The sequence below is a fragment of the Melanotaenia boesemani genome, chromosome 2, assembly GCF_017639745.1.
Source record: "Melanotaenia boesemani isolate fMelBoe1 chromosome 2, fMelBoe1.pri, whole genome shotgun sequence".
NCBI lineage: Eukaryota > Metazoa > Chordata > Actinopteri > Atheriniformes > Melanotaeniidae > Melanotaenia > Melanotaenia boesemani.
In genome coordinates this window covers 33,217,063-33,235,856 of record NC_055683.1, presented here as the reverse complement: position 1 = coordinate 33,235,856, position 18,794 = coordinate 33,217,063, and positions in this window count along the sequence as shown.

Sequence of the window (18,794 nt, the reverse complement as noted above, 5' to 3'; positions counted from 1 at the left end):
TTACCTTGAGAAACATTGTTTTTCGATTATTTAACTAATGCCTTACTCTGTCTTTAAGCTTGGATAGCAGCTTGCAACCAACCTTCTGTGTCTTTGTAAAGATTTGTGTGTTTGTGTGTCTCTGTTGGCCTTCGATGAGACAGTTTGAATGGGGGGATTTAGATGGAGTGATGCATGTGGAGAGGCGTACTTGGTTATTATGCATGCTGTATGAGTCTGTCACTCCCCCCCTCCTCCTTGCCTTCCCATCACTCACTCATCTTTTTATGGGCAAAAGGAAAGCGAGGCGTGGCAGGTCAGTGCTGTGACAAGCTCTGCATCTGTTTCTGCCCGCCATCACTAAAGAGGAGAAGGAGCCAGGCGGAGATTGATGCCTGCTGGGTTGTACTGCCCAGAAGGAAGAAAAGGAAGAAGGATGGCAGTCACAAAAGAGGGACCTGGGGAGCGCTGAGCAAAGGGTCAGGCCTACACTCATGGGAATGAAATTTACACCTCATTTTTAAAATGTGAACATCACTTCTGTGTCAGCAAAGTTAAACATGAATATTTGAATATTTTTTTGATATCCAATGGAAACTTGCAGCTTGATGTAAAGATAGCTTCACTAACCCTGAGCAGTACTGTGATTGTCAGATAAAGTATATACATTCTTTCAAATTTCCTTTAAATTATTTTTGCTCTTTTTTGAATGTAAATCATTCAAACTATCACTGCTCTATATAGATAGAAACTACAATGTCAGATGAACAACACAACATATTACATCGTGTCTAACAGCCTAAGTGCAAAAGCAGTTGGTGGAAATAAATAGTTTAGTCTGCTCATTTGAAGCATTTAAGTGTCTGTTAAAATATCAGAGAGGAAACAAAAACAATCTTAGAACAGCAACTGTTCAACAGCAATTTTATTAAGTATTTCAACTTTTTTAAACTACAGACCCACACTGAAAAAGGTATTGAAGACATGTGGGGACATGAGGATCTTGCATGCTTGCTTAACAACACTTAAAAGTGTGGATAACCACTCTGAGCGATGGTGACCCACATTAAAAGGCTATGTCCATTTGGAATCATTGGAGTCCATCATTCTATAATAAGAATATTTATATTCTAGTGGAAAACATTCAAGACAGGAGTGTAAGTGTTCAGCCCAAGATCAGACAGTGTAATGCTCAGGGAAACCTAAAAACTTAAAAGCTTAACCTCAGACTCAACAGAGTCCACAACAGAAAAGAAATAAAGAAAAAGTACAGTGAGCTTGGAAGGGTTGTCAGTAAACACAGTGGTGGAAGGCTGGTGATTTGGGTTTGTTCAGCCACAAGACTTGGGACTCCAGATTTCAATGTGACATAATCGCTGTGATGGGACCTTAAAAGAGCTGTGCATGAAGAAATGCCAGCAAAGCTTAATAAACCGAAGCAACACAGTGATGTAAAGTTGACCAAAATTACTTTACAATGACAAGAGAGACTGATAACATCATAGAGAAAATGATTACTTCAAGTTACTACAGCTAAAAATGTTTTCACACAGTTTCTGCATCTTGGCTTAGTTTTTGTTAAATACACAATGACAGGGTCTGATATGTGTTGATCATATGAGGCAGTATTTATCTTGTCTTATTACCTAGTAAGGGCCAGAATATTTAATATGTCCTTATATATAAAACAGATATACAGAAAGAGCTATGCAGATGAACTTATTTGATTTATTTTTCATATAAAGTTTTGATTAAAACAGCTTTAGTTGTCACAACACAAAGTGCACCTTAAGTTTTGATAAAGCATACTTTAGTAGTGGATTTATGAGTATCTGATGCCTCATTAATGAGGGAGCAAATATAACTTAGGGGGTTCGTGTGTGCTGAGACTTCATTTAAAATTATAATTTTCTTTTATAGTATCTACATCTAAAGAAGTCAGGTTATGTATTTGTTGAAAAAACATAAAAAAATAAACTATTAAAAAGGGATTTGCCAACAATAACATGGACATTAGTTTAATTTTACTAACCTGACCTAACAACATAGAATCAGTCATCATATGGAGCCACTGGAGTATCACAGCGTAATACGACATTATTATTAAGTGCATTATAACCTTTGTGAGGAGATATTCGACCATCCATCCCTCATGATATCCCAAGTAATCCACTCAGATAGTATCATCTGTGACAGGCGGGAGGGAGCTCAGGCCTTGGGGCAGAGAAATGGAAGGAAGAAGTGACAGGGGTAATGGATGGATAGAGGGATGAAGAGTGATCGGGTGTCATACAGGTGGGATAGGGCCAGACAGATAGCGAATGAAGGTGCGATGGAGGATGGATGGCCGGAGCACCTCAGACATTGACAGCGTTGAGAGATTTGTCTTCTTTGCACACCATTTGTCTTGTTTTTCCCTCTCCGCCATGTCCTCGCAAGTTAAATCTCATAAAGCTATTTACTCTGACAATGCAGAAGCAGCCGCAGCACGTCTGCCATGATACTATTACTGCACTGGAATGCTAGAAGCTGCCGTTTTGGGAACATCCTGCATTCTGACAACATTGTCTTAAGGATTAGAGGAAGGTAAACATTAAACAAACTACAGTCCACAATGAACTTCTTACTAATAACACTACATGTATAAATTAGAGTTGAGGAAAAAAAAGGGAGCAGAAGTAGGAGATGTGTTGCACCCACACACTTGCACATGGACACCATTACACATGCATATATGAGCTGCTAATTGCTTTGTGTGTTCCATACTGTTGTGTGAATGTGTCAGTGTAATATTGCAGTGCTGTGGGTGTTTGCCCAGCTCATAACCGCAGACCAATGTGGCAGAGACAAGCTCATATATTAAGATAACCCCGAATCGGAATGGAATTGTATTTCCCCGGCGGTTCAAACGACTTCTGTGGTTGTAAACTGATAGTGGATGAGATTTGGCTTTAATGAAGCAAGACTTATTGCACACAGTGCCACAGAGGAAGGTGCATGGGTATATATGTTTCATTATTCAAGGGTGTGTTTGGGGTGTGCATGTGAGTGTGTGTTTCCATTTATTTTTCCTTAAACAAGGAGTGCTGTCATCCATATCTGCACGTTAGCTTGCGCTGTCACGGCGAATGTTATTGTATCGGTATTTTTCTTGCTTTGAGGCTGGAGTGTGTGCCTGAGGGCCGTGATTTATCTTACCTGAACTAATCAAGTGAAAGGTTTTTATTTTGCACTCGTCCCTGTAGTAATCTTTTTCAAGGTTGTGTGTGTTTTAGTGTGTGTGTTATCTTCATCTGTTTATTAGAACGATCCCTACTGTCCTGGCTGTAATGAGGCCTGTGGAGTGATGGAGTTGGGCTCATCAGGACAACACAGGGAGACAGAGAGGTAGCAGACAGGTTGGAAGCTGTTAAAAAGGATCAAAACCACAAGACACAGCTCCTCGGTTAATGAGTGACAAGTGTAGTTTTCCAGATTTTTCTCAAAACCCTTTTTACCTTTCATTGCTGGTCAGTGAGTTCAGACCTGTTTAAATGTGGTTTGTAGTGAGAGCTGACACAGCTAAAATCTTGTTGGTAATTGGCCTCACATCATTTTCCAGCAAGATATCTTCCTCTGATGCTATTTTGTGCACTTTAGCAGTAGCTGAAATTCCAGCTGGGATTATTAGCTCAGTTACTGGGTAGCAGGGAAAATGTTTTACCACCCATCTCCCCCTGGAGTGTTAATACTGTCAGAAGAACAGAGGATGTCCATGTGTTGTGAAACGGAAGGAGAGATGAATGAAAAACAAAACGAGGCCTGAGTACAGCTTTAATGTCTCAGAGGCACCATTTAGTTTTCACACGGTATAATGCAATAGAAGGAAGAAAACACACACACACACACACACACACACACAAAAAATGCAAAAATAACTAAGTCTACAGCTGTGCAGCTAGAGGGGTGCTTTAAGCTAAACACCATCAACATGCTAACATGCTTACAGTTACATTTTAGTCTAAATTTTAGAGGTTTTAATGTGTTTGCCATGTCTTAGAAGAGTATTTGCAGGGTTAACATTTTCTAATCAGCAATATCTACCATCAGCAGATATTATGGATGTGATTAATAAATCTACTGGAAATTTACAACCCAGACTTTCTAGATGAAAATGCTGGACTGTTGAAGTTATAGACAAAAATCACCATTCCGAATTTCAAAGCTGTGTTTCTCATATTTGTTGAGAACTCTTTCCATCTACTGGAAATTTTAAATGTGTTTATTTAAATTTTGTCCCCTTTGCTGGGATAGGCGTATACATATATATATATATATATATATATATATATATATATATATATATATATATATATACATCAGCAGTGGCACATATTTGTTAACAAGTTGGTTAAGATATGAAACATGTCATATCATATTGAGCTCACCCTGCATCACCAACTAAAAACATGGTTTCCATGGTAACACTATGATTTATTTTGCTGTAAACCACAAAGATTCTTCAGTGGCAAATGTTGTGTTCAGTAGGTTATTTAGGGTAATTCTTAATCTGAGATTATACATTGCAAGTTAATAATTCAACTCTTGAGTTCTGGTCGAAATCTGAAGGTGAAATCTATACAACATTAAATAAAAAAGTGTTGCTTAATGAACATTGTATCGTGGTTAAATTAATCAGTAAGAAATGCCCTAAATTTGATCAACATCTAAATGTGACACGCTCACAGACTTTTAAAATGATGGCTTAATTATTTATCTACCGTCAGTCCTGATTTTTATTCAACGGTAGTTAAGATCTTTTTTTTTATGTTAGATACATCAGGCAGAAATATTTCCAACATTTCTGCCTGATGTCATTTACATGTTCTTAGTCTGACAAAATTAGTCAAACCATAAGATGTTTTTTGATTGTCATTATTTACTTGAAACACTGATGAACTGCTTAGAGTGGGTCATCAGTTTAGTCTGAGTTTACCATGGTATTTTAACACGTAGAAATAAAGCAAAGTTGAAAAAATCTGACTTTCAGCACAAGACTGATTAAGCTGCAAATTTGGACAATATTTCTTCATTTAAAGGTGAACAAAAGAACAGCACTGCAAACTTTTTGGGGTGTAATATGTATTTTACTCTTCTTTACTATCTACGATAATACAGTGAATGTTTGTCCAATCACCTGCTAACCTTCTACTGTTCCACCATCGAGAGCCTACTGACATGTACAGTGACAGTGTGGCACGCCAACTGCACAGAGGCCGACAAGAAGAGACTGCAGAGTGGAACAAATACTGCACACAAGATCATCGGCTACTCTCTGTCCTCCCCGACTACCATATACAACTCCCGCTGTCTCAGCAGAACCAGAAATATCTTAAAGGACATCACCCACCCTGGCTTCTATCTTTTCAACCTGTTGCCTTCTGGCAGGCACTTTAGGTCCATCAAGGCCAGAACAAACAGACTCAGGGAAAGTTTCTTTTCAAAGGCTGTCACCATACTGACTGCGAACCTGCACTAAATCAGTCTGCACTGCCATTTGTACAGAAACTATCTGCACCACTGCACCACCTTATATTAGCTACCTCAGTCATTTTTATTTTATGTATATTTATTTTTCTATATATTTTATATTGCTGAGTCTTTCTTTATCATAGTAATTGTGTGTGCACATTTATGGCGCTGCTCTTTAAACGTCATTGTATTGCGTATAATGATAATAAAGGCTTATCTAAGCTAATCTGATTCTTGCTATTTGTTGCTGCCTTTTAATGTTTCTTAATATCTGTAATGCTTTTAATGTTTCATGTAAAACACTTTGAATTGTCCTGTAATATGCAAAAAGGGAAAGAATGATCTCATAAATAAAAAGTAGTGCCTGATAACCTCTACAAATACACAGAACTTTACAGAACTTTTATACACACTTTTTGGTTTATGCTATGGCAGACACACACACACACACAAATGTATGTGAGATGTGAGATGTTGAAGAACAGTGTATAAGTAAAGAGGGAAGATGAACTGTAGGAGGGAGTTGCTGAAGGGCATCACTGGAAAAGGAGAAACAGTGCTGTCTGATGAGTGCTGTGGTCCATTTGTTACCTGCGTGTGGGTAAATGAGAGCCCTCCCTTTGCCTCGTTAAGCATGATACACTGCCTCGCCCATTGGCGCACAGCTGATTAAAATTTACCCTCCTGAGTTTGTGGAAGCAGCAAGCTGAGCCTGCACTCTTGCTCCCTCTCAAAGCAAATGGGCTGAGAGGTCACGGCTCGACGACCCCCACAGCCATGCCTTATTTATTTAGCCTTTTAGCTGATAGTGGGATGGACAGAGAGGAGAAGATCTTCATTCACAGTCATGCTAATACACTGGAAATAAAAAACAAGATCCTCCATCTGCTCTAAATGAACAGGTCCTGTGTGATTTGATTGCACATATGTTGACGTGTTTGATACAAAAATTAATATGAAACTTTTTCAAACTGTGGTCTTTCATGTTGGACTGTAAAACCTAAATTTATTACCATAAAATTTGCTGTTTAGGTCAAAATTTCACACTATATTGTCTAAATTCAGAAGGGCTCAAACAGGTCAAAAGTGTGATGTGACGAGTTGAATGCCTTGACAAAATTGTTGGAAAATGTCACCAGTTCTGCAGTTACCCTCGCCTTATCTTTATTTTTTAGTGGCTTTAGCTCATTATTTTGGTTTTCTGGCTCTCAGATTATGCTGATATCCACCCCATTTCCACTTGCAGCAGGTTGTCTGATGAAAACTTGCAGCACCTGCCAGAAATCTGCCATATTTGAAGATGCTGCCGTAGTGTAATATGCCAGGCATCATTGTTGTGAACAGCTGTGGAGGCAATCGTCTCCAATATATAGGAGCCAAATTAACTTTGTTGGAATAATGACAGAAAATTGGCTACAAAAATCCATGTTTGTCCTGTTTGGATGTGCTCTGCGAGATTTATTAACAAGTTTTATGGATTATTCCAAAAACTCTAAAGAGTATAGATTCAAATATCTGGACAAAGTGTTGAGAACATGTTTTGTTTTGTAGGGTCTACGAATGCTCGTCCAGATGATGTTTCATCCTGCCAAGAAGAAAATTCACAATGAAGTGAGCTTGCAATATTTGAGATAAATTGTTGGTGGCTTCCAAAAAAAAACCCCCACATCATCACTCAACTTCAGCAGACCTGATAAAATCAGCTCAAGCTGAGTAAAGAGTATCTAGTACCAGGAGGAAGTAAAGCTGGGAGACAGCAGACATACACTTAAAATCTCCTCATATTTCCTATTTTTTCCTCATCTCCTGTCTGCCTGTTTGGGTTCTTAACATGATGCTGTTTGACATGTACAAACATCAGCTGTATAATTACTTTCAAGGAAAAAAGCGAACTGAGATTTCTGTCATTTTGTTCTGAAGTTAGAGAGATGTACGTCTGATGGTACTTTAACTCGGAGTTTCTTTCATTTTTTTTTTTTTTTTTTTTTTTTTTTTTTACTTTTTATAGCCAGACTGCAACATGCTGCGGTTTGTGCTGGCACACCTGCCTACAGGAAATTCTGGCAGCAGGTATGCTTACTGGAAGAAAAAAAAAACCTTCTCTTAGCTGGCAAGAACAAATATTACCCATATCAACAGCCAGAACGGCTTTGTGATTGCTTTTTTTAATAGATTTTTGCACTTTGCATGCCCCTTCACCAATTTTGTTTACCTCTGCTTCACTTGGTGATTTTCCTCATGTCTGCAGAATATATTGTGATAGCTTTTGAGACCAGGATGAACTTGTTTCATTCACCTGAAAAGTTACAGCTGAATAAATGACGAATGCAGCTGAAATAACAGAAGGTTCTCTCCTGTTTAAAGAATTTGATCCTCACTTGTAAATGATGTCCTCAGACTGTATTGTTATAAATAATCGGTCTTCTTTTAACTGGATACGTGTGTAATATAAACGACTGAGGGACAAAATAATCACATGCATGCAAAATAGTTGCTTTTTTTTAAGTCAAATCTAACAAGGCTAAGGGAAATGTTTACACAGATAAATTAGTGTCAGGAAAGCAAAATACTGTTTCCTTCATTGTAGATGCAAAATAAGTGAATGACAGATTGCTGTTCTGGATAACTGTTTAAACACACAGAGAAAAGCTTTAACTGAGTGGAATCTATGAGTAGCCTAAAATTATCAATAATAAATTGTACACTCTTTTAACTAGATTAATTATTTATTTAGATTTTCTTTACCTGTATTTGGATGGAAAAGGAAACCATCTCAGTCTTTACTGGGATGGATAAATACATTCACTTGTAGTCCCTCTTCTCCCAGATTTTAAACTGGAACAACAATGCATTTTTGGAGTGTTTTCTTCTCTTATGAAAATAGTTCACCAAAATGTGTCTAAAAATATTTGAGATGAAATGCTGAACCTGTTTTTACTTTCAGCTGACTTTATGCAGATGAGGATGAGACATCCTGCCTCATAAGAAGGGGATTTCTTTCACCAGACATCTGCATATGACTGAAGAATTTGTAGATCAAGTTTTGGTGCTGGAAATGTTCTGGTATCCACTTGTAGTCCATTTGCAGTCTGCATGAAATTAGGTAATACTGTTTGAGTGGGTTTCCTACATCGTTCAATAAACCTGCAGGCTGCTTTCACAGCGAGGCCACGTCACAGACATGATCTGGTGTGTTTCCAGCCACGCCGCCGCATCGTCCATTAATTTATGATAATAGAAACCTTGTCGGGCATTATCCCTTACATAATGAGAAAATATAAAAACAAAACCAGAAACAACAAGAAAACCAAAAAAGGAATCATTAATTACTAGGCATTTTAATCATAATTTAAAATAACAGTAAAAATAACAATACTCAGTGAATACCGTCAATATATCCCTAAAGAATACATTTTTGTCATGGAGTTATACAATAGTAATAATTGTACCAACAACAACAACAGTAATAATAATAGTGATACCATTATAGTAATCTTATTATTATTACTACTACTACTACTAATAATAATAATAATAACAACAACAACAACAGCAACACTTCTGTATAATACATGCTCATTTCATTCCATTTCTGTACTGTTCTAGCATCATATCTTTATATATTGATTTGGATATGTGGGGATTGTGTTCCTCCCCCAGCCTCTTCCACAGTTTAACCCCACAAACAGACACAAAAACTTTTTCTGGTGGTCCTCACCAGGTGCCCTTTAAATATTGTCTTCCCTTGTAAATGATACCCTCCATCTCTCTGGCTAAAAAGGTTTTGTGGGTTGTATGGTAATAAGTTCCTGCTGGCTTTAAACTTAATCAGTGCTGTACAATAATTAACGAGGTCCTGATTCAAATAATTAACCAGGTATGATTCAAATAATCAAATTAGACATAAAGTTTGTATTTCATACAAATTAAAATTGATCATCAGTTTTGTTTTCTAATTTTTGTTGTTATTCAGTTGGTTTATGCTGTTTATTATTGGTACATAAATACAAAAGGGTGAATATGGAAATATTGACCATGAACAGAGCTGTCGCATCCAGCTCCACTGGTTGAGTTATGTGTTCTTAACAAACTGGAACAAACTGCCAGTGGAGATTAAATTTTCACCAAATGTAGACATTTTTAAATCCAGGTTAAAAACATTTCTTTTCTCATGCGCCTATGCATGAAATCTGCATGTTAACTTTTTAACTTACTTTGCTTTTGATCATTTTTATGTAATTTTTTATTTTATTGTGATTATGTGTTGACGCCTTTTACCATTTCTAAATATCTGTAATGTCTTTGTTTTATGTAAAGCACTTTGAATTGTCCTGTACATGAAATGTGCTATACAAATAAACTGCCTTGCCTTCTTCCATCATGGTTTTCTATTTCCTGTTTTATTATGAGCACTAATCTCTTGTCTTATTTCAGGTATTTTCACTTCCTGTAATCAGCACCTGTGTGTTCCACCTGTGTGTCATTGTCTCCCCATGTCTGAATGTGCATGTGTACTCCTTTCCTGCCAGTTTGTCTGTGTTCAGCATGCCAGCATTTTCTCCCCAATTACTTCAATTGTTTTGACCCTGCATGCATCATGTTATTTGCCTCCTGCATTAGGGGTAGGTTTGTCCAAATATCGATAGCAACATTAAATGTAAAGCTTAAAAACTGTCAGAATCTTAATAACTAAGATTAAAGTGTCTGGTAGATTCAGTTCACTGCTGAAAGAAAGCACCTACATGCCCAAAACCAGCTTCTCTCACCAAGATAATGCGAAATTTGAATTTTTAATATGGCGTGCATTAACAACTTTGTTTTGCATTAATGCAAAAAACAGATTAATATCTTTGCATTAATGCATTTATTTTAACCTCTCTTTTAAACCATATCAACATCGATACTGAATATAATAGTTCCTTATTTACTTTGTATGGATTTCTTGCAGTATCATATTTCACTAATCTGCATTGCTCCCTTACGCGTGTCCCGCCTTTGGTCTCCATTAAAGGAGACTGATTTTGCGCTCCTATGGTGGTGTTTTGCCTTCATGATCCAGTTTCCTGACAAGAACAGTAACTTTTAATCACATATCTGCAGGTTAGTCCAGAAATATTGGTAGTTTCCTCCAGAAACATTCAATGAGATTCCAAGATGAGGCTCAAAATGTAACCCAGCTCTTTTGTCTTTGTTAAGTACATTATGAACAAAAAAGCCTGCTTAGTAATTTATCATGAAACGATAACATTTGCCTTTGCAGCTGGTAAAAAGAGCTAACTATGCTGTATAAAGTTGCATGAGGAGGGAAGTGTTTTGTTAAACAGCGTGTTGAGCTGTATGCTGATATTAACAAGCACAAAACGGTAATACCAATTTTGTTGCATTTATTTTTATTTCATCAATGCTTGTGGAGGATGAAATGTTAAGGGCATAACTGATAGGACTTATAAAATGATCTTTATACTAAGAAGAGAACATATTTTACTCTGTGCTAATAGTAAACTCTTCAGCTTTGCTACGTGGGTGTGGTTAAAGTGGCATTTGGATGTGCATTGTATGTGTTTATTGAAATAGGCATGTGAGGTGATAAATATCAATATTCACATGGATTGGCTGTATTTGCATCATATATTTAGACTTTACTCTGCTCTTTTTTTACCAAATGTTTCAAGCTTGTGCTGCTGGATCACAGACAAAAATCCAAAAAAGGTAATGCCCACTTGATTAATTTGTCTGAAAATGATAAACCTAACATCAAAATAGAAAATATGTGGCTTATAAAGTGTGTCTAGTATTTCATTTGGTGTTGGCAGGTCTGTCCTAATGTTCACAGCCCCTATAACTACCTCCTTCCAAAGAGGTGTATCAGTATTAAAACCACGAAAAACAACACTTTGATTAATTTGTGTGCAAATTGGTTTTAAGTCCATCCCTTCTACATTTGCTGAGATATTTTACAGAACATTTCAACATATCGGAAAAAAGACATTGTGCCTCTGTTCTTTTTAGTGACCTGAGTGTTATCGACCAGTTGGATTGTGAAACATGAGCAGACTGTCTGCTTCTTCACGTCATGGTGTATGATTCATGTTTGGAGAACCTTAACATTCAGTCAACTTTCTCCTTTTCTGAGTCACACTCACTAAACACAACTATAACCCCCCACTTTCTAGTCTTAACACTTTTTTTGCACTCATCTGTCCAATGCAATTCTCTCTTTACATCTCGCTCTCCAATCTCTCCTTCAGCATCCTTGCCACCTACACAGTCAGGTTTTTCTGCATCCCCAGTCATCCCTGTAGCCACCTTCATATTCATTCTCTCGAGTCTCTTCTTTTCTATCTCTCTCTCTGTCCCTCCACCGGTTTGAGGTGCAGGTTTGGCAGGGTGTAATTGGGTTTTGTTGTGTTAGGGAACTATTGGAAAAAGAGCTTTAATCTTTAGTCTCGCTGAAAATGTAAAGCAAATGCCAAAGGCATCTGGACACAGTTGAAGACTTTTCCTCTTACTACACAGGTTTGCATAGACAACGTTCTTTATAAAGACGCAGTGCATGAAAATATATAGCAGAATAGCATTATTTCTCCAAAATGCAGAAAATGCTGCACACTTGTCACAATTTTTTCTTAAGCAAAGCCAGCATTCACATCTTTCTCTTGGTGTCAGTGCTTTCATAAGGCAAGTGTATCTTCTGATTCTGCCCACAGCAAGTAAAACACATTAGTGCTCTCCAGGTGGTGTGTTGACTAGATAATGAGTGCTGAGGTAATTGATTGGGGGCTGTAATTAGTGGTTAGCTGTCACTGATTAATCACAATCCACCACTTCTAGCGTTATCATCTCTGCGTATCGTGTTGTTTGGAGCATGTGTCTGCTTCACTGGGCAGTACTTGAGCCCTCACTATGATTGCTCGGTGCTTAGCTCTGACCTGCCCCGGCAAAACGCAAATACACACATGCACAAGCATTTTGCTTTCCATTCCTTATATTAAAAAGCATAAATGCTGTTTCCATTAATTCTTCTTCCTCTTTCTAGTTGCAGATTTTTAGTATTCTATCACTGTCACACTCACACCCCTTCAGCTGCTAAAAATATATAAATAAACGCAAGACAGCAATCCTGCTTCAGCTCTTGAGGCTGTCCTATTGTCATTTGTGATTAGTGCTGATTTGTCAAATTAACCCACTTTAATCTCACAATTAAATGATCTAATAAGTTTTGCGGTTGTATCAAATGAAACTTTATAACTCATTTGCATGCCGAAGCTTGTGACATGATTTCTGTTAATAAGATCATTCCGGCACTAATCAGCAAGTTTTTGCACAGATGAGGTTCTGCTAAGATTCCTGCTTCATCTCTAGATTAGTCAGATAGCTGAATAGGATTCTAATTTTACACAGAATTTCGACATAGAGCAAAGACACACATTTTAGTTTTATGTGTGTGGATATGTGTATGTGTGTGCCATTTCCAGGTATTACTCATGTTGTAGGAATTTGTTTATCAAAATGAGCACAAAAGCACAAGCCCCCATGATGAACTTAACTATTATAAGTTGAGGATATGTGCAAGGGTTGAAAGGACAAGGACAAAGTGCTTATATTTCATACAATTAAAAAATACTCGGATGTTTACTAATGGCAAAAATCCAAAGTTTCTTAAAATGGCACCACATATATAAGGCTTTTTGTGTGGGTGTGTGTGTCTGTGCGTGTATATGCATTTGTGTCCACTTTTCCATACAGTAGCTTGGTGTTTTTTCACTTTGCCTGTTGATTAACAGTCAGGTTGATTGCAGACTTAAGGTTGTTAATGTCATGGAAACAGCCAGAGATCCAACAACAGGCTAACTTCCTCAGCTTTAAGGATCTACAGTACATGTGTCCCCTTTGTCTTTGTTCTTGATTTTTTCAGGTCCAACTTGAGGATACATATGTCCTCTTTTCACATTGTTGAGATAATTTACTTAATTTTTGATTGTCTGTCCGTTACAATCTTTGGTCAAAATAACGCTGAGACACTCTGCAGCGACTTCTTTTTTTTTCCATTAGTTTAGTCATCTATTCAAATGGATCACATTTGTTGCCTTAGCAACCACCGGAGTCGCTTTCACATTAGTCTGCTGATACCCAACAATTGCCTCCGGAGTCCCACAGGCCAAAAGGCCCGTTAGGACTCCAATAGGCACCGATGACCTTACGGCCACAACTCCAGTTGGCCACTTCAACAATAGAGGCATGAAACACAGCCCACTCGGACTCCATGTCCCCCTCCTCTCAACATGGTTGAAGCTCTGCTGGAGATGGAAGTTGAAGCTCTGACAGGGGACTCCACCAGACTTGCCAGGCGGCTGCAAGTTTGATGATACAACTTCAAAGTCCATCATCAAACTGCAGCCTAGAGCATACTGGTGCCACGTGCAAATAGTCTTATGCTTGAACAAGGTGTTCATTATGGACAATTCATGATGAGCCCAGAAGTCCAATAACAAAACACCACTTGGATTCAGATCGGGGGGCCATTCCTCCCAGTCCCGCCCCTCCAGGTCTTACTGCCATTGCCCATGTGTGAATTGAAGTCCCCTAGCAGAATGAAGGAGTCCCTGAAAGGAGTACTCTCCAACACCCCATACAAGGACTCGCAAAAGGGTGGGTACTCCGAACAGTTGTTTGGTGCTTAAGCACAAACAACAGTCAGGACCCGTCCCACCATCCAAAGGTGGAGGGAGCCTAACCTCTCATCTACTGGGGTAAACCCTAATGTACAGGTGCCAAATCAGGAAGCAATGAGTATGCCCACACCTGCTCAGCGCCTCTCACCGGGGGCAACTCCAGAATGGGAAAGGGACCAGCCCTTATCGAGGAAAGTGGTTCCAGAGCCCAACCTGTGCGCAGAGTTGAGTCCAACTGTATCTAGCCAGAACCACTCAATCTCGCACACCAGCTCGGGCTCGGTCTCCACCAGAGGGGTGACATTCCACCTCCCTAGAAGTAGCTTCTGCAGCTGAGGATCTGACCGCCAGGGTCCCTGCCTTCGGCTCCCGTGTAGCTCACAGTGCACCCGACCCCTACGGCCCCTCCTGCAGGTGAGGAGCCCACAGGAGGGGTGCCCTTGTCACCCTTTTGGGCTGAGCCCAAACAGGCCCCATGGGCAAAGGCGCAACCACCAGGTGCTCACCTCTGTGCCCCACCTCCAGGCCTAGCTTCAGAGGGGGGCCCTGGTGACCCACGTCTGGAAAAGGGAAACCTGGATTCATTATTTTTACTCAACTAAGGGGTCTGTTGAGCTTTGTCTGGTCCCTCCCCCAGAGACCTGTTTGCCATAGGTGACCCTACCGGGCGCATAAAACCCCAGACAACAAAGCTCTTAGGATCTTCAGAAAGCACAAACTACTTCACAACGATAAGGTGGTGGCTCAGGGAGGAGTTCAAGTTACTTTTAGAGCATTATTAGTTCATTTCTTCACTGAAATTAACTATGCAATTGATTATGGAATTTGACTATTTAATTCAACTCAATTCAACTTCATCTTTATAAGCTAATTCACAACAAACTCATCTCAATGCACTTTAGAGACACAATCAATTCAAACCAATATATTGTGATCCAATTAAAACAAATCCATATTAGTCAAATTTATATTAACTGTGCTCATACAATCCAATTCATAAATTAATTGCCCTAACTAAGGAAAATCAACAGATTGCCTCAAATTGTTTTTTGGATTCAAATCCCCATGTTGAACATCCGTGGGGTGGTGGAGAACAGTAGAAATAGTAATACTAAAGGAAAAAAATAAAATTACCAGTGTCAATCTGCCACTTCCAAAGTACAGTGAATGCAACATCATCTGAAATGGAAGTTAAGTGGAGAAAAAGGCAAGAAAAAAGGCTCAGTAACTGTAATGTGATGAAGCTTTACTGTGCAAATCTTGAACAGATCAGTGAATGTCCCATTTTCACATCAAGGGAGCTTTTAAAAAAACTGTTTTTGAGTTGGCTGTGATTTCAGACACTCAACATATGCTCTTAAACACAAAAAATGCGTTTTATTTTTGATCATGTGTTCCATTTAAGTCAGTTTTTTAACAGCAGCTGCTTTTACTCTCTCAGTGGACGTCTGCAGGGTCAAATACACTTTTCTAATTACACAAAACAAATATACATTATATGAAAAAAAATTGGAAATATTTTTAATTATAACAGTTACTTTGGTGTCGTAAAGTCATTAATTTGAGGAGATATGTTTAAGAAATGCATTGGTTCGATGCACTGAGTCTCAGTCACCTTTTCACGCACAGATGGTTGTTGACTCATTAGTGCCCCATCAACACTTGGCTTTCTGTTACCTTGCATAAAAATGTTTCCATTGTACAGTATTCACTAAAGTGAGATCTGTTTTAAATTCAGCAAAAAAGAGGACTGGTATTAGACTGTGACTTTGTGTTAGCATAAAATTAAGCTAATAGCATAGAGAGATGGAAAACATTGCATCAGTTCAGCTAATATATTGTATGTTTTTACTTCAGTCTCCTTAAAAATGGGCTTTAGAGTTAAGGTTAGATTGAGTTTTAAGGTTGAGCATGTGTCTTGAGCATGTGTCATAGCCTGAATGTTAGAAGCTACGAGATGCATTATCTCACAAAGGGTTCTCTTGAGTAAATAGGAGTAAATACACTGTGTGAGTGTGTGTTTAAATGTGGGGAAAAGGGAGTGGGACTGAAAATCCCTCATTTTAGCACTGTGCAGAGGAATGCCAACATGATGTATGAGGTCACTTGTCCTTCAAGAAGCTTTGCTCTATCTGCTTTTATCATGCATGCTGTTCCCTCAGTACACACACACACACACACACACACACACACACACACACACACTCAGACAAGCCCACAAACAAGCTTGTTCATACCTGAAAGGTCACCGTGAGGAGTGTTGGTTTGTCATTTAGGCTATTACCCTTCATTAGTTGTAAAATACCTCTGTCCAGCTGACTCTGTGAAACAGTCGCTGCATAGCAGACATTTCTGTCCCGATCTCATGAATTCTTCAAACAGCCAATTGCTGTCTGCCAGTGAAGCCTCTGATCGCTCAGATGAGCTGATGGGTCCAAGCTGGGGTCATCACATATTCTATCCACACCCTCACTGAGGGTATGTCTTCCTCATTCTGATACCAGCTATGCTTCAACATAACCACCAAGCGAATTAGAAGCAATCTTTTGAAACATCATCCAAAAAAAATAAATAAGGGGAAATTTGGCAGGTTTCCATTACTTAATCAGGAGCCAATAAACTCAAAGAATGGCTCACAAAAAACCATGAAGAAACAAACAGAAGCACCTTGGCCATATTCAAGAAAAGTTGAGGGAAAGCTCCTGTAAAGTTTATATAAGTTGAGCATGTTTTGAACATATTTAATTAAAGAAAACTCAGAAATCAGAAATTTGAAAAAACTGAATTTACTGTTCTATTTACTATTGAATTTTAGTGGGATTTCACTTCTTTTAAAGTGAGGTTGTTTAGTAGTCAGTGTCTTGCATTCAGCAGTCAGTGTTCTCAGTTTGGATAATCATTGGTAATTTGATCGCAAAACAGATTATATAAGTGTCTTGGTTTGGTGTTACAAGGTTTTACTTTGGTCAAGCTAATCTGCTCATATGCAGTTTAAATCTCACGTTTTGATCACAAAATTAATGGATCATAAAACTACACAAAAATTCCATCAGAACTTCCAAAGCTGATGCTTTTTGTTTTCTCTTATGTATCATTATATTCTTTCTTTTGTTTATGTTCATTTCTAAGTTTTCATTCAAATACGAAGGAGTTCTGACCTACCCACTTGTTTCTCCTGAATCTGCCAGTTTCCTTCCCACTGCACTTGAGAATTATCTTCATTTTAAGGCTTTGCAAGTTTGCTTCTTTGTTTCTCACTTATTCCCCCTGTCTCAGGTGCCCCTGTGGGTGCTTTTCTTTTGTCTCAGAGAGGAAAATGCTAATATCTCAGCTGCACTTGGCCAATTACTCTCCCTGACTGTTTCTGTGAACTTAACGTTTTACATCTGAACGTCAGAGCAGTCAGTCATTTGCCTCCTATTGCAGCTCTTGAAACGATCTGCAGTAGGAGCGTCTGGCCTCATAGCTGATAATTAAGTTTTCATTCCAAGATTGTGAGCAACAGAAAATTGGTACAATTAGGTGGAAATCATTTAATTGCCATACAGTGGCACAGTGTGGGTGGTATCTGTTTTCCAAAGATTCTATATGAAACGGAACTGAATGGATGCAATATTTTATTTGTCTAGTTATTAGGAGTTGAACACTGATAGTAAATCGCTTTATGAAAAACAAGTTTCAGAGTGCTTTATGGTAAACAAAACAGCATGGAAAGTCATTATAATGAAGGAAGCAAAGCAGAGCCATCTCCTCCACAGACACTCCTGCAAGCTTTTCCTCAACTAAATGATGACTTATCTACTGTACAAGTGTGTGCTTGTGAAAACTTTTCTCTCAATTTATAACGCATCTTTGAACAATAATTCTGCAGGCTGTGTTGATATGTTTTTCTTTAATAGGACACAATAAGATGTGTGTTGTGCTAATGGACCACATCATGATGAAACCCAAAGTGAATAAATAAGAGAATGAATTACAGTAGGTGTACAAAGGTACATGTGCAATGATGGGAATAATAATCATCACTGCGCTGTCGCTGCAGCTAATGACTCTGAGCATGATGCCTTGTACAATATGCAGCAGCGCTCGGTTGCTGCTAATTTAGAGTGTGTACTAGTTGTCTGTGTGGAGCAGAAACACATTTTTCACCACAGATAAAAGATGTAAACCATAACTTTCCATGACTTACAGCATTTGTTTTATTGGAGTTTCTTTCTGGTAGGCCTTTTCTTGTCAGCTGAGCCATAAAAGTAATTTCTTCTTTGTTTATCCCAAACACTACACAATGTACTCCAGTGTTTATATATACAGTTATTTACCCAGAAAAAAAAGTAATCAGCATGTGAAAGCTGTCATAAAGTGGCCATACAGTAAGGTAAGCAGGTTTAATAACACCTGCACGGTTGCAGTTAGCGAGTTGTATGTACTGCTCCAGCGGGAATGCATTAATAATCATCTGACAACATGATGCAGAGTATAAACTAAAAGCAGTGGGGGGAGATAGTGCTAACTGAATTTAATGAAGGATTTTTATAAAATAAGCTTCTGAGACATGAGTCACAGCATTGCACATGCACACATGTGACATGTGTCTTTTCCTGAGTAAAGAGTTCATTTCAGATTGTTGTTTAG